Source organism: Hordeum vulgare, chromosome 7H (assembly GCF_904849725.1).
Source record: "Hordeum vulgare subsp. vulgare chromosome 7H, MorexV3_pseudomolecules_assembly, whole genome shotgun sequence".
In the NCBI taxonomy this organism is placed as follows: domain Eukaryota; kingdom Viridiplantae; phylum Streptophyta; class Magnoliopsida; order Poales; family Poaceae; genus Hordeum; species Hordeum vulgare.
In genome coordinates, this window is record NC_058524.1 from 330,334,046 (window position 1) to 330,348,955 (window position 14,910).

Sequence of the window (14,910 nt, forward strand, 5' to 3'; positions counted from 1 at the left end):
GATAACCGCATCGCCAAGTGCCTTATGGCCAAAGGTATCGATCAGGTAACACCCAACATTAAGACCACCATCATACTGGTCCTTCATTGTTAAACTCTATTGATAATAGTGATGTTGTGGAACTTAGTGAGCATGATTTTGACAAATTCCTGTGTAAAATCAAAGGAGAATCCAAGAAGCACTTTGTTGCTCTTTTGGAACAACTAGGTGAGGCTAATGACCTCGTCGAGACTCATGAGGAGACTATCTTCGAGCTGCAAGTACATACTCGTGACTATGCCGATGAGATTGCTGAATTATCTATTTCTCCAGAAAAAGAGTGGAGTCTTCGTTTGGCTCTTGAGGAGTCACACAACGATGATTGTGCTAAATTACAAAAGGAGCTAGATCATCCTATTGTCCTGACACGTGTGCTTATGTCTGAAATTGCTGCACTTTGGGTTGGCCATGACAGACTCAAGATGGAGTTTGATACACTTGACAAGGCTCACAAGGTCTTGAGAGGTGCTCATTTCTCCGTGAAAGAGTCCCATGATCAACTCCAAGCAAAGCTTACCAAGGAGATCTCTACTTGTCCTTCTTTTGTTATAATTGATAATGCTTGTACAACTAACCCTTGTTGTGAGCATGTACACCTTGTGGAGGAAAATGCTCAGTTGAAGGATCAACTTGAGAAGGGCCTTGTGTCATGCATCCAAGGCGAGAAGAACCTAAACGACCTTTTGAGTAATCAAAAGGGAGTTGTAGGAAAGGAGGGACTTGGAGTTACATCCAAGTTGAAAAGGAAAAGGAAGAACAGGAACAAGCGATCCCCTACCCTCATGGACATCTTTGTCAAAGAGGGCGAAGGGACTCAGAAGGAGAACAGCAACAACGTGGAGGATGGTAGCGTCAAGAAGGGCAAAACCATTCCTACCAACACAGCCAGCAAACTCAATCCATCTTATGTCACTACAAGAAAAACGCTCAATTATGACCAACAATAATGACGGTGGTTTAATTGGTCATTGATCCATGACCAAAATTCTGAAATTAGTCATGGCAAGTCTAAGAGGGTCCAAAGCCCATAACGTTATGACCTTTTACATCCATTAGGTCATGATCCTATTGCAAAAAATGGTCATTAAGATATGTAGAATAATTTCTGATCATATTTCAATGGTACCATGACCAAATATAAGATCATAAACATATGTGTGGAGGTGACTTGTCAATACCTCATCAATTTTTCCTGTGTGTCATGTATAGAGAGCAAAAATTTGTTTTGTACATATATGGATGAAGTAAATGATATTATATAAATACCAATAAATTATAATTATTCATTTTAATATCCTAAATATTTTAGAAAATACAATATAATTACCAAAATGAAATATATGAGCCCGTGCTAATCTCATAATTTGTAGACCTTATTTAGATATGTATTTTTGAAAGGTGGTATAGGGTACCTTAACTTGGTGTTTGAGACAATAAAAACATAAACATGAGCTCATGCCTCATTTTAAATAATATTGTAAAAGTTCAGGTAAGAAGTATGGAGATATAAAAAGATTTCAAGACATTATGTTGATTTCTTTTCCAATGGCAACCCACATGCAATTTGTATAGAAGTAGAGAGGTGGGTGCCCTTTCGAGATACATATCTTCTTTTCTTAATTTTAAAGTCAAATATGTTTGCCTTGTTAAATGTATGTTCGTTCGGTGATAGAAGGGTGACGCGCCTTACCGATTGGCCGCACAAGTGCTGTTTTGCACCGCGTGTTCATTAGAAAATTCACCTAAACTTATAGTATGTGTGCGTGAAAATACAACGAAACCATGTCCAATCGACAAGTACAATCATGTGGACATACGGTTGAACAACCTCTTTTTTGCAATCAAAAAATACAACTACAGACAAAAAATACAACTAAAAATACACACGTAACCCTAACCCTATCTCCAGAGTCCAGACCGATCCCCCTCGACTCCCCTCCCACCTCTCCCGCCGCCAGCCTTCCTTCCGCTCACCAGACCCCCTGTGCTCCCGTCCGCCGCGACAGACCCATGCGCTCCCTTCTCCACCTCTCTCGTCAACCTCCCAGGCACGATCCCCTGTGCCCAAGGAGAACGGCGACAAGGCAGCGACAGTCGTCACCATGGAAGAAGTCGTAAGAAGATCTACCATGCCGTCTCCATTTCGGGATCTGTCACCCGCGCCGCCGCCTTCCTGCCCTCTTTGCCACCGCCGTCATCCATTGCCGCGGACGCCTCCTCCTCGCTGGCGAGATGGTACGACCTCCCCTTACTCCTATCTATGACGGCTCTAATCTGTGGGGTGTAGGAAGCATTTAGGTTTGCGATTTGTGGGTGACTTGCACAGGGAGATCTAGAAATAATTTTTCCGTCACAAAGAGACAAATAAAAAGCTTTTTGACACTACATGATTTTGTATTATGGGAGGCAGTAAAGCCCACAACACCGGGCATCAGGACACACAGTTATTTCTTCGCTGGAGTTTCCCTTCGCTGTAAGCTCGTGTCGCATTTAACCGGCCAGTGCTAGTGAACTACTGAACTGATGCTTTGCCTTCACTTAGTTGGATATAAGGTTTCAAATGACATGCTTATGCGAATTTATTCGGATCCGGTCTTGGATGGCTGAGACAATTTTTAATTCACCTAATTCCATTAGAGTGTAGAAACTGTATCATTAGGCTTTAAACTTGTTGTATGATTTACTGGCAATTCTAAACTCTTTAACAAAACTTTGCTGCAGCAAATAAAACATGTCTAAATGTAAATTCTTCATATGATTTAGTACTTCCCTATTATTTTCTTTTTGCGGTCACTTATTGTTTTCGCCAGACCTATCAAATTTGCTCTCTTGTTTACATTTGGAAACATAATGGCAGTTGGCAGGTGATTACACATATTTTAACTCATGACCTTTCTGTTTACATTTGTACTCTTCCTTATATGAGTGTCGCTATTTATATAACTGCAGTAAAACTGTCAAGTTAATCATATGATCCTGTCAAATGCCAGTTTGATACATATGTTCAGCTCATGCATTAGCTCTACTTAACTTTCTTCTTGACTATGCGCCTTTTGCAATATGCTGATTTGAACCTTTGTGTGGTAGCACAGTCTTCGTAATGGGGATAAGTAAACAACTAAGGATGATGCTTGACCCAGTTCGTGTTTATGCTACGGCTATTTATGTTGGATGTGTTGTGTTTGCTCTGATTTTGGCTCTTTTGGTTAGTAATCTCTGAACCCTTTGTTCATTTTATGGCTTTATTCTTGTAAATCAATAACCTGGTTGAAAGAACAGCTATCAAAATCCAATAGATAACCGTGTGTACTGATTGTGGTCTATGTGCAGATTCATGACAAGCTGCTGACATTGATTGCAATCATATGTGAGATCTGTGCGCTCTTCTAGTAAGTTGCCTTTCCTAAGAATAGTGGAGACTTACTACTTGTTAATCAATTATTTAGGTAGTCTTATATTTTTTCTTCCTTGATCTAACTGAGGTATATCATACCTCGATTCATTTAAGGCATATTTGGAACTTTTCAAGTGGCATTGACATTATTACTAGAAGTTGCTATTTTTGCATGTAGAAAAAGTGAACAACACTTGTATTGAGATACTTATTACTGTGCTTAGTGAGGCAACGTCTAGAATGCCATTCTGCTGCATGCACTAGGATAATCTGAACACCTGTCAATATTTTTCAAGCATGTAACATGGACACAGTTAATTATATGCAGTCATTTGATCCTTGAGTGCTACTTATCATGCATGGAATGTGTGTTTAGAGGACCATTAGCAAAACTGAGATTAGTTTATACTTCAAGATGGTAGAAAACTTCTATGTCCTCTTATAATTTTCAGGAATAGATTTGACGTTGTCCTTATTTGTGTTGTTTTGCCTTATGTATCTCTTCGCCCAAGTTATGTAAGTCATTGTATATGTGTAGCAAGTTCAGTTACAACCATGTCAAATTGTCGAAGAAGCAATACCTGGAATTGGAAATATAGCTACACCTCTAACTTTTATTATTTGAGATTTGAGTGGTTTGAGCACAAATACACCAGTGGATGATATGCAATCTGCCTAGTCCTTGAATGCACTTTGATGTTTGAGACACACACATCCTATAAAACAGTACCATACTGATGTCATTTTTATGTAATCTTGTATAGGATACTTCAAGTTAAGTGACATTAAATACCAGTACCATATAATTTGTCCTATCAAAAGGCCGTGATATCATATTCAAGCACCTTTTCCTTTCAGATCTGTTAATCTAGGAAGCATATGTATCCTTCTATTCTATATCAGTGTTAGATCTTTTGTGTTCTTAAGCTCATCTTGTGTTCTAGATCTCTGTTCAAGTGCTATGGTAGAGCTATCCTGAATACATGTTGTTTCACTGCTTGGCAGGATCACTGAGAGGACAAGATAATAAGTCATAACTAGATGAATGAGAAAACAATTTTCTACTGTTTTATCATTGGTTATCGTGCATGCAATTTTACTAGTTTCCTTGGTCTGAAAGCCTGACCATCATTTTCTGCTTGTAGGCGGCAATGGCAAGAGCATATTGTGCAGAGGAAGAGGATGAGAAGAAACTTCTGGTTCTCATCCAATCTTTGTGGAACTCTCTTTATATGCGATTGTGCAATTGTTGGAACCTTTCTGTGTGTACTTGCACTTGCGGCAGTATTCTGTTGTGCACATGTAAAATTATTTTGATGTGCCCTTTTTAGGCGTTGAACCTTAATGCGTGGATTCGGTGGATGATGTATTGTATTTGAATATGCTACTGAAATGAAATATATATTTTATTTGCAATATTTTATTCTGTGGATTTATTTTTAATGGGCCTATCGTGAGATATGCGTGCTTCTAGCAAAAACAATTCTTCAACCCAAACAAATTAGACATTTTCAACAATAAAATAGGTATTGGGCCAGGCCCATGTAGCTAGATTGGTGGACAGGGATCTGAAATTTATGATGATTCAATTTGGTCACTAGAAATTCCACGCACCTTGCCACGTCAGATCCTACGTGGCTCACACAAATGGGTAATGACCAAACCAAAATTTTGGTCCATAGAGACCTCCGACCAAAATTTTACAAAGGTCATGTTTGTTCATTCTTGACGGCCAACTGTTGACGTTGTAAATTTGGTAAAAAAAGGTCAATAAACGATAACAATGACGAATTAGTGACCAATATAGGGAGTCATAATTGACCTTATTTCTTGTAGTGTGTTTTATGTCGTGCTGGTGATGGGCTTGTTTATGCCAGATTTGTTGGTTCTTACTATGAGTCCATTGAATGGGCTATTTGGGTTTCTAAGACCCCTGTTTCTAACATTAAAGGACCCATTCAAAAGTGGGTACCTAAAACCAAGCCTTGATCTATTGCAGGAGTTTGCTTCCTGTGGGGTGTCATGGTTGCTCGATAGTGGAGCAACAAATCATATGACCAGAAGCAAGGACATAGTGGTGGACATGCATCCTTCCCCATCTATGCCACCCATGTCAAATTCGCTGATGCATCAACGTCAAAGGTATTGGAATTTGGTACGGTGGTCATCTCTCAAGAATTATCTATAGAGAAGGTCATGCTTATTGAGTCCCTTGCTTACAATTTACTTTCGATTCGTCAACTTGCAATTATGGCCTTTGCCACATTCTTTAATCTTGATACCGTGGTCCTTTTGTGGAGCAAGACTCTTAACGAATCCTATGTTGGATATGTCGAAAGTGTTCTCTATGTGGTGAACTTTTCACAGTGACCCACTAAGACTGCGACTTGTCTAATGGCTAAAGTGGATGTGGGCTGGCTTTGGCATCACCGACTAGCTCATGTCAATATGAGATCTTTGCAAAGTCTGCTCAAAGGGGACCATGTTCGTGGACTAAAAAATGTGAGTTTTGCCAGAGATCGTGCTTGCAGTGCTTGTATTGAAGCGAAGATTCACAAAACTGCTCATCGTCTAACGACTATCATTTACACTAAGAGGCCTTTGGAGCTCCTCCATATGGATCTCTTCGGTCATCCATCGTTTGATAGTCGTGGGGGAAGAAAGTACTGCTTGGTGATTGTTGATGATTACTCAAGATACACCTGGGTATATTTCTTCAAGAGGAAGAGTGAGACTCAACAAACCGTCATCAACTTTGCTAATGAGGCTTAACGTCAATATGACGCAAAGATTTTGATGATTAGAAGTGACAACGACACCGAGTTCAAGAACTACACCCTGGATGAGTTTCTTAGTGATGCGGGAATCAAGCATCAATATTCAACACCATACACCACTCAACAAAATGGTGTGGCGGAGAGAAAGAACCGTACATTGATGGGCGCGGCAAGAACAATGATGGCGGAATTCAAATTTCCATATAACTTTTGGGTCAAAGCCATCAACACAACATGTCATGCATCCAATCGGCTCTATATCCGCAAAGGCCTGAACAAGACCCCAAATGAGATTCACCGGAAACAAACCCAATCTTAAGTACTTCCGGGTATTCGGGTGTAAGTGTTTCATTCTCAAGAAAGGTGCACGTTTAGCTAAATTTGATTCTAGAGCTCAAGAGGCATCTTTGTTGGTTATGCCACAAACTCTCATGCTTACCGTGTCCTCAACAAGTCCACCGGGGTCATTGAGGAAACGTGTAACATGAAGTTTGATGAAAACAATGGCTCCCAAGTGGAGGAAAGTGGTCTTTGTGATGTAGGTGATGAAATTCCTCCCCAAGCCATAAGAAGAATGGGGATTGGTCAAATACTCCCCATTGAGGAACCCCTTATGGCCGAAGGAGAAGGACAATGCTCTACTCAAGTGGAGCCATCACCCTCGCAAGCCCCACACGCTTCCGATGAACAAAGAGAAAACCCTCAACCAGCTGAACAGGATCAAACACAAGATCAACCACTTGAATATGGTGATGCGCCACATGATGTCCATGTTCTTACACAAGGTTCTCAATCTTCTCAAGATCAAGATCTAGTGCAGCTAGAAGACCATGATCAAGATCTAGTGCAGCTAGAAGACCAACCAGTGAGCATGCTCAAGACAAAAATCAAGTTGATCAGGATGCTGCTTCTCAATTTCCTTCTGCAATACCTAAGAGGGGTTACGGTGCAAAGGAAGGATCAAAACTCAAGGCCAAGCACCGTGATCAAGTTGATGCTCCCCAGTTATCAAGGGCAGAAATCTTGGAGCGTCGCGCAGCCAAGCTCAGAGTCAAGTCACATCTGATGAAGAACGTGCTTGGAAGTTTAAAAAGGGGATTGTCCACTCGTCAACAAATTTCAAATTATTGTGAGCATCACGCGTTTGTTTCATATTGTGAACCTCAACAGGTACAGGAAGCGCTCAATGATGATTGGCTTATGGCCATGCAGGAAGAACTCAACAACTTCGAGCGTGATCAAGTATAGAAATTAGTGCCAAGACCAAAGGAGGAACATAATGTCATCGGGACCAAATGGATCTTCAAAAACAAGCAACATGCCAATGGGATTTTGGTTCGAAACAAGGCAAGATTGGTGTCTCAAGGCTACTCACAAGTCGAGGGTATCGACTATGGTGAAACCTTTGCCCCTGTTGCTCGTCTAGAATCTATTCGTATGCTGCTTGCATTTGCATCTCATCATGATTTCAAATTACAACAAATGGATGTGAAGAGTGCTTTTCTTAATTGTCCTTTAAATGAGTTGGTTTATGTCAAACTACCCCCCGGGTTCGAACATCCCGAGCTCCCCAATCATGTATACAAACTTAATAAGGCACTCTATGGCCTTAAACAAGCCTCACGTGCGTGGTATGCGTACCTTACTGAGTTGTTACAAGATCGTGGATTTGAAATTGGGAAGATTGGTCCCACTCTTTTTACCAAGAAGGTCAGAGGGGATTTGTTCGTATGCTAGCTATATGTTGATGATATCATTTTTGGTACCCCAAACGAATCTTTCAATGAAGAATTTGCTGCACTAATGACCGAGAAATTTGAGATGCCAATGATGGGTGAGTTGAAGTTTTTCCTCGGGTTCGAGATTAAACACGGTTTAGAAGGGACCTTCATCAAACAAGCCAAGTACACCCAAGACATGCTCAAGAGGTTCGAGCTAGAGGACGTGAAACCGGTCAAGTTTCCCATGCCAACCAGATGCAAACTTGAAAGTGATCCCAATGGTAAATCAGTGGATCAAAAGGTATATCGCGCCATGATTGGATCCCTAATTTATCTTTGTGCATCTATACCGGATATCATGTTGAGTGTAGGGATTTGTGCATGGTTTCAATCTGCCACAAAGGAAAGCCCTTATATGGCTGTCAAACGAATCTTTCGAAATTTGGCTCATACCCAAACTTTGGCCTATGGGATCCCAAAGGAGCAAACTTCAACCACTATGGCTATTCTGACTCAGATTGGGCGGGAGACTGTGTGGAGAGGAAGTCAACTTCTCTAGGATGTCAATTCCTTGGTCGTTCACTGGTAAGTTGGTCTTCAAACAAGCAGAACAATGTCTCATTTTCTTCCACCGAAGCTGAGTATGTTGCAGCTGCCAGTTGTTGTGCACAGTTGCTATGGATGAGGCAAACTTTAAAGGATTACGGTGTCACTTGTGACAAAGTGCCTCTTCTATGTGACAATTAAAGTGCTATAAAGATTTCCCTCAATCCGGTGTAACATAGCAAGACCAAGCACATTGATATTCGTCATCATTTTATTCGTGAGCATATCAAGCGTGGTGATATTGAGGTTCACTTCATCAACACTCAAGAGCAACTTGCAGATATTTTCACTAAGCTCCTAGATGAAGCAAGGTTCCGAGAGTTAAGGCATGAGCTAAATATCATTGACTAAAGTAATCTGGATTGAAACTTGGCACACTGTAGCTCATTCCGCATTATAACTAGTTCTAGGTGTAGGCATGGACATAGGGGGAGTGTTGTTCTCTCAATGAAATCTCCCTCCCCCAATTATGCATAAAGCGATCAAGTCTTCCACATCGGCCATTCTTGATGGCACTTGTGCTTCAAAGATTAGCATTGGTTATGAAACCAGGGATAATTCTTCATGGTGTCATACCTTTTGACTCAAACATAGGTGGCTCCGGCCACCGCCCCCACTTTTCCTCTGCAGATAAAGGAAGGTTATAATATGGCTAGTCAGTATATCTTGCTTGTGATTTCATTTCTCTCGTACTGATTAGTCGGTGCCCACGATGATTGCGCATTGCTATGGCAAGTTATGAAGCTCTCTGTGTTTTCTAGAGCGGTACTACCGCTCAAAGGAAGTGGTACTACCGCCAGGGGGAGCGGTACTAGCGCAATGACCAACACCGTACTACTCCTGGCTAGAGCTAGGTCGGCCTGATTGTGTATTTTTTCAGGGGAGCGGTACTACCGCTCCTAACATGAGCGATACTACTGTCAGCCCAGCGGGACTACCGCCTGCGCAGCGGTACTACCACCCTGCGCGTGACCTAGCGGGTATGTAAAGGGAGGGAGCCGTTTTTCTGTCCCATTTTCATCTTCTTCGTGGTGCTCTCTCTCTACCACGAAAACCTTAGATCTGGTTCTCCTCTGCGGAGCTTCTCCTCCCTTTGCAGTTGGAGGGATTTCTCCCCCTCCTCCTTCCTCCTTCGGGTGCTATGGATTCCGGTACAACTCCTCTCTTTCCTCTCTTGGATGGTTTTCTTGCTTAGAGTTAGGAGCTTGATGTACTAGATTCATTGTTTTGATGTATGCTTAGTCTTTGGTTGGAATGCAGGAGAAATCTTAGGAGATTTTAGGTCCAATGTTCTCTTTGTATCAATCCGACATGCCCTAGAGCTCTACATGTGTTAACAATCTGATGGTTCTTGTCAAATTTATATGGATGTGGTTTAGATTCGGATCCTATCTAGACATCGAGCCCCGCGCGGTACTACCGCTCCACCGGGGCGGTACTACCGCTGAGGCTAGAGGTACTGCCGGTGGGGGCGAGCGGTGCTACCGTTATGTCATCTATGGTTGTTTTTCTTTGGAGTCTTGTTCTTATTCTTTTGTGTTCTGAACCTTGCCTTGACTCTTTTTGTCGCCTTTTCTGCGTGTTTGTGTTGTGTGTTACAAGTGGTGGTTCTCGTCGTTCTAACCCGGTCCGTGACACCGACTCAAAGAGGTATCGCAATCCTGACATCCCAGAAGGTTCAGAACGCTCCAATCTCTCAAAATAGTGTTTCGACCCACTTTATATATAAAGCAAATAGTCCAGCATCCATAAAATTTCTAGTGCCACAACACAGCCATGCCCAAGAGAAAAGAAAAAGAGACACACAAAGCCACCATAGGGGCTAGCTAAGGAGCAGGCGGATCGACGGAGAGTCACTGGGCGGACATCAGCAGCGCGTCCACATAGCGCTGAAGCTGGTCACGGTCTCGGGTCCTAGCGAGCGGATGCCAGTGCTGCAAGAAGGCAAGGAATTTCAAGAACGAGTCAGATGCACGCCGTTGAATAACGCGCTCAATCACAATTTTGTCGCGAGTAGTCCAAAGAGTCCACATCATAGCTACGAAGCCATCCAGAACAGTCGGCGCTTTGGGCCAACCTGGGTGGCCCTTACGTGCAGAAACTCTGCAAGGTCATGAGCCTCCCACTCCGGTCCCAGAGCCTCACGCACGAAGCACCAGAGAGCCAGTGCCGTGACGAAGGATAATAGAATGTGAGTTCCTGTTCCGGGAGGTGGCAGAGGGGTCAGGTGCCGTTACCTGGACCATGGCGTTTCAACACCTCGGTCCCCGACGGCAGATGGTTGCGGAGAAGGTGCCAAATGAAAATCTTGATCTTGAGGGGTAACGGTGCATTCCAAAGGGAGAAAGACTCCAAGAAGCACTGTCATTGGCCGACGAGGCCGGGAGAGAAACCACTGCCCTCAAGACCTCCAAATCTTGGGCCTCGGCTGGACTGAGGGAGCCGCGGAATGCAAAATGCTAACCCTCCTCAAAAGTAGCCGCAAGAACAAGGAGAGCGGGGTCATCGTAGATACGAAAGAGCCTCGGAAACCACAAGCGCAGAGGTTCTCCATCAAGCCAGGGGTCCAACCAAAACTGGGTCCGAGACCCATTGCCCACCAAGAGCCGCAGACCCAACCTAATATCGGCCTTGATGCCCTTGATAGATTTCCAAAACTGCGACCCAGACGAGTGCGAGCAAGCCAAGAGAGGTCTACCCCGCAAGTTCTTGGCCTCAATAAGTTGAAGCCACAAACCCCCATCTCCCTGCAGGATCCGCCACACCAACCAAAGCATGAGGGTGATGTTCATGCGGTGAGACGCAGGGATTCCCGAGCACCCTCGGTCCTTCGGTAGGTAGATATCGGCCCACTTCACCATGTGGTATTTGGGTCGACCATCCCCTGCCTGTCAGAAGAACCTAGCCAGCTCCTTGTCAAAGGTGCTATGCACACCTTCTCGCAAGATATACATCCCCATCATATACATGGGAAGGCTCGCAAGGTTAGAGCTAATGTGCAGCGTCTTGCTGCCCTTAGACGTGAACCTGCCGCACCAGGGCTCCGCACGGGACGTTACTCGTCCCACAAGCAGACAAACCCACTAACCAAGACCCTGGACTAAGCCAGGGGCATCCCCAAATACGAAATGGGAAGGGAAGCTAGCTTGCAATTAAGGTTGTCCGCGATCCTATGCTGCTCAACCTCGGAGAATCCCAGGATCACAGCCTCACTCTTATCAAAGTTAATCTTAAGTCACAGCCTCGGAGAATCCCAGGATCACAGCCTCGAAGCAGAGCAAAAGGCACTTAAGATCATAAATGTCCGAGTGAGAGCCTGTGAACATGATCATGAAGTCGTCCGCATATTGGAGGTGGGAGACACCATCGCCTGAGATGAGGTGACCAACCACCCCCTGGATATGGCCGGCTAGCTTGGCCTTATCCAGGATGCCTGCTAGGGCATCGACAGCGATATTGAAAAGCAAGGGAGATATAGGATCCCCTTGCTTTACCCCCGGGTAGCCTGGAAAAAGGGTCCCAATTCACCGTTGATGTTGACCGTCCTGTTACCAGATCTAACCAGTTGCATGATCCAGGAACACCACCTCTAGTCAAATCCGCGTCGCTGCATCACCAACCTCAAAAAGGACCAGTCAAGACGGTCATACGCCTTCTGGGAGTCCAATTTGAGGAAGACACCCTTAAGCCCCTTGGACGCGACCTCGTGGACAATCTCGTGGAGGCCAAGAATTCCATCATGAATCCGCCTGCCCTTCAGGAATGCGGACTGAAGGGGGTGGGCAATCCGTTCGACCACAGGGGATAGACGAGTGGCGCAAACCTTTGCGAAGATTCGCGCGAACATGTTGATCACCGTGATGGGACGGAATTGCCTGATATCCGAAGCCCCAACTACTTTGGGGATAAGAGCAATGACGCCAAAGTTGATCCTTCCCATGTCGAGGGTGCCAATATAAAATTCATGAAACATGGGAATGATGAATGGGTGCCGGATCTCCCAGAATCTCTGGAATAAAACTAGCGGGAGACCATCCGGCCCCGGGACCGAGCAGGCCTTCTATAGGCAATCACCTAACCGACCTCCTCCGGGGAGAAAGGGAGAGTAAGCTCCGCATTCTCCACGTCGGATACCTGATCAACAAGCGGCCAGAAGTCCTAATAAAGGGAGGAGCCTCCACGCGGCTCAGCCGAGAACAACTCCTTATAGAAGGAGTATATATGGGATGAGATGTCCTATGGGATTTCTAGGAGAACATTCCTATCCTAGAGGATAGGAATGGCACGTTTCCACCTACGGCCATTAGCGATGGCCTCAAAGTAGGCGGTGTTCGCATCACCCTTCAGAAGCTAGTTCTGGCCCCTTGACACTGCCAGAACAGCTCCTCGTTCTTGAAGATGTCAATGAGCGAGGTCTCGAGGGAGTATCTCCAGATCCAGTCTTCCAGGGACAGACCCGTCCCGTCTGCCAGGTCATCCAGAACCTTAATCTGGCCCAGCAGGACCCCTTTACGGGCCCGTAGGTGAACGGCCAATTTCGCCACCCAACCCTTCATGGCCTGTCGAGCCAAGTTAGCATAGTGGTGCCATATATCCACCGCACAGGAGACACGAGGCGGGGCAGAGACCGCCAGACGCCAGCGGTCGCGAACCAGCTCACAGAAACCAGGATGCTCCAGCTAGAATGTTTCAAAGCGGAAGAGCCTGGATCTAGGGGGAACCGTACCCAGACAAGAAAATCAAGGGCGTATGGTTAGAGCCAATCCGCGTGACCTCCTTAAGGCAACAAAGAGGGAACATCAGTTCCCATTGAGCCGACACAAAGACCCGATCCAAGCCATTCCGGATGGGGTCCGCCTGTTTATTCGACCACGTGAACCTAGCCCCAACGCGGGCTACGTCACGGAGCGCCAAGTCCGCAATGCAGTCATTGAAGAGACGCATTCGGGGCCGATCCACTTTAGGATAGATTTTATCAGAGGCCCACCTAATGAGGTTAAAGTCACCGGCCACCACCACCGGAGTGGTGCACCTCTCCATCTTGTTTTTCAACTCGGTAAGGAAGTCAGCAGAACGGCCATGGTCCGCCTGATCATAAATGATGATCACCTCCTAACTGAGGTGAGCTTGTCGGTCAGTGACGGACATGCTCACGAAGAATTCCCCAAGGTCCATGTCTTCAACCGAGAATGTATCCTCCCTAACACCGATCAGGATGCCCCGAGAATGGCCCGCAGCAGGCAACCACTGCAAGGCAAACTGGTGATGGGAAAGCCTATGGAGGTCGGGCATGATAAAATCCTGGCAAATCGTCTCCTGCAAACCCACTATGTCAATCTGTTCCTGTCGCATATACTCGATGAGCTGCCGCCGTCGTCCAGTGAGTCCGAAGCCCCTGAAGTTCCAACATAGGAGCTTCATTTAATAACCTCAGCTGGAGTCCTAGGCCCGCAAGTGGGGCCGAGCTAGCCCCTTGTCAATCGTAGGACGGGGGATAACCTTAGACGGGTGGCCACGCCACCATCGTGCACAGGGGGTAACCATGGCCCCCGGTCCGAGGTAGGTTGACCGGGAGCTGACCCACGCACCTCTAGACTGTGCTTCGTGGGGTTGAGACGAGTGGGGGGGGGCATCCGCGTAGCGCCCTCAGCGGGGAGGGAACCAACAGGGAAGTCCCAGCCACAGTCGCCAACGAGGGGGCCGCACCACCCCTAGTCTCTCTGTGAACAGGGTCAGTGGTCTCCTGGGAGGGGCTTCCGCCAGCGCCCCCTTAAGCTTCTCCTTGGCGCAAATCGAGGAAATATGCACCAGGATGGGACCCTTCTCACCCCGGAACACAATCCCACTATCGGTAGCCACTTCTACCAGATGAGACAATGACTCGCAACCAAGAATAGAAAACCGAGATACCAATCGGGAGGGATCGGGAGGGAGGGTGTAGTTACCTGGGGAAAGGTCGTGGGCAGCCGCGCGCAGGGTGTCCTTCTCCTGGATCGTAGGGACCCGGTCATCCAGGAGGAGGCGCGACTAGCTGAGCTTCGCACTCTGACGCGGAGACACCACCGGAGAGGCCTCCCCCCGAGCCTTGGAGCCAGCAGCCTCAGGGGTCACAGCCGGAAGGACCAAGTCCAGGGGCAGCGACGACGCCCAATACGGGGATCCCAAGGCTGGGGAAGGGGACCCCGACGAGCGAGAATAACATACCACCCCTGGCGAGCGCGGCGATAACGAAGGACACACCTCCATCCCCACACTCATCATGTCCGCCTCCGTGATGTCCAGGTAAACAACCGTGGTAGCGACAGGGGAAGAGCCGCCCAGGACCTCCACCCCGTCGAGGACCACCAGGCTGGTGTCGACAGGAGAAGGCCTG

At 46.0% G+C, this 14,910-nt stretch overlaps 1 long non-coding RNA gene across 1 annotated transcript; it reads left to right on the forward strand.

The window, feature by feature from the left end:
• Positions 1-3,214: 3,214 nt before the first annotated feature.
• LOC123412402 lies at positions 3,215-4,789 on the forward strand. Its single transcript, XR_006613493.1, has 3 exons — positions 3,215-3,244; positions 3,370-3,428; positions 4,579-4,789. It is a non-coding gene; the product is annotated as an uncharacterized LOC123412402 (long non-coding RNA).
• The last annotated feature ends 10,121 nt before the right edge of the window (positions 4,790-14,910 follow it).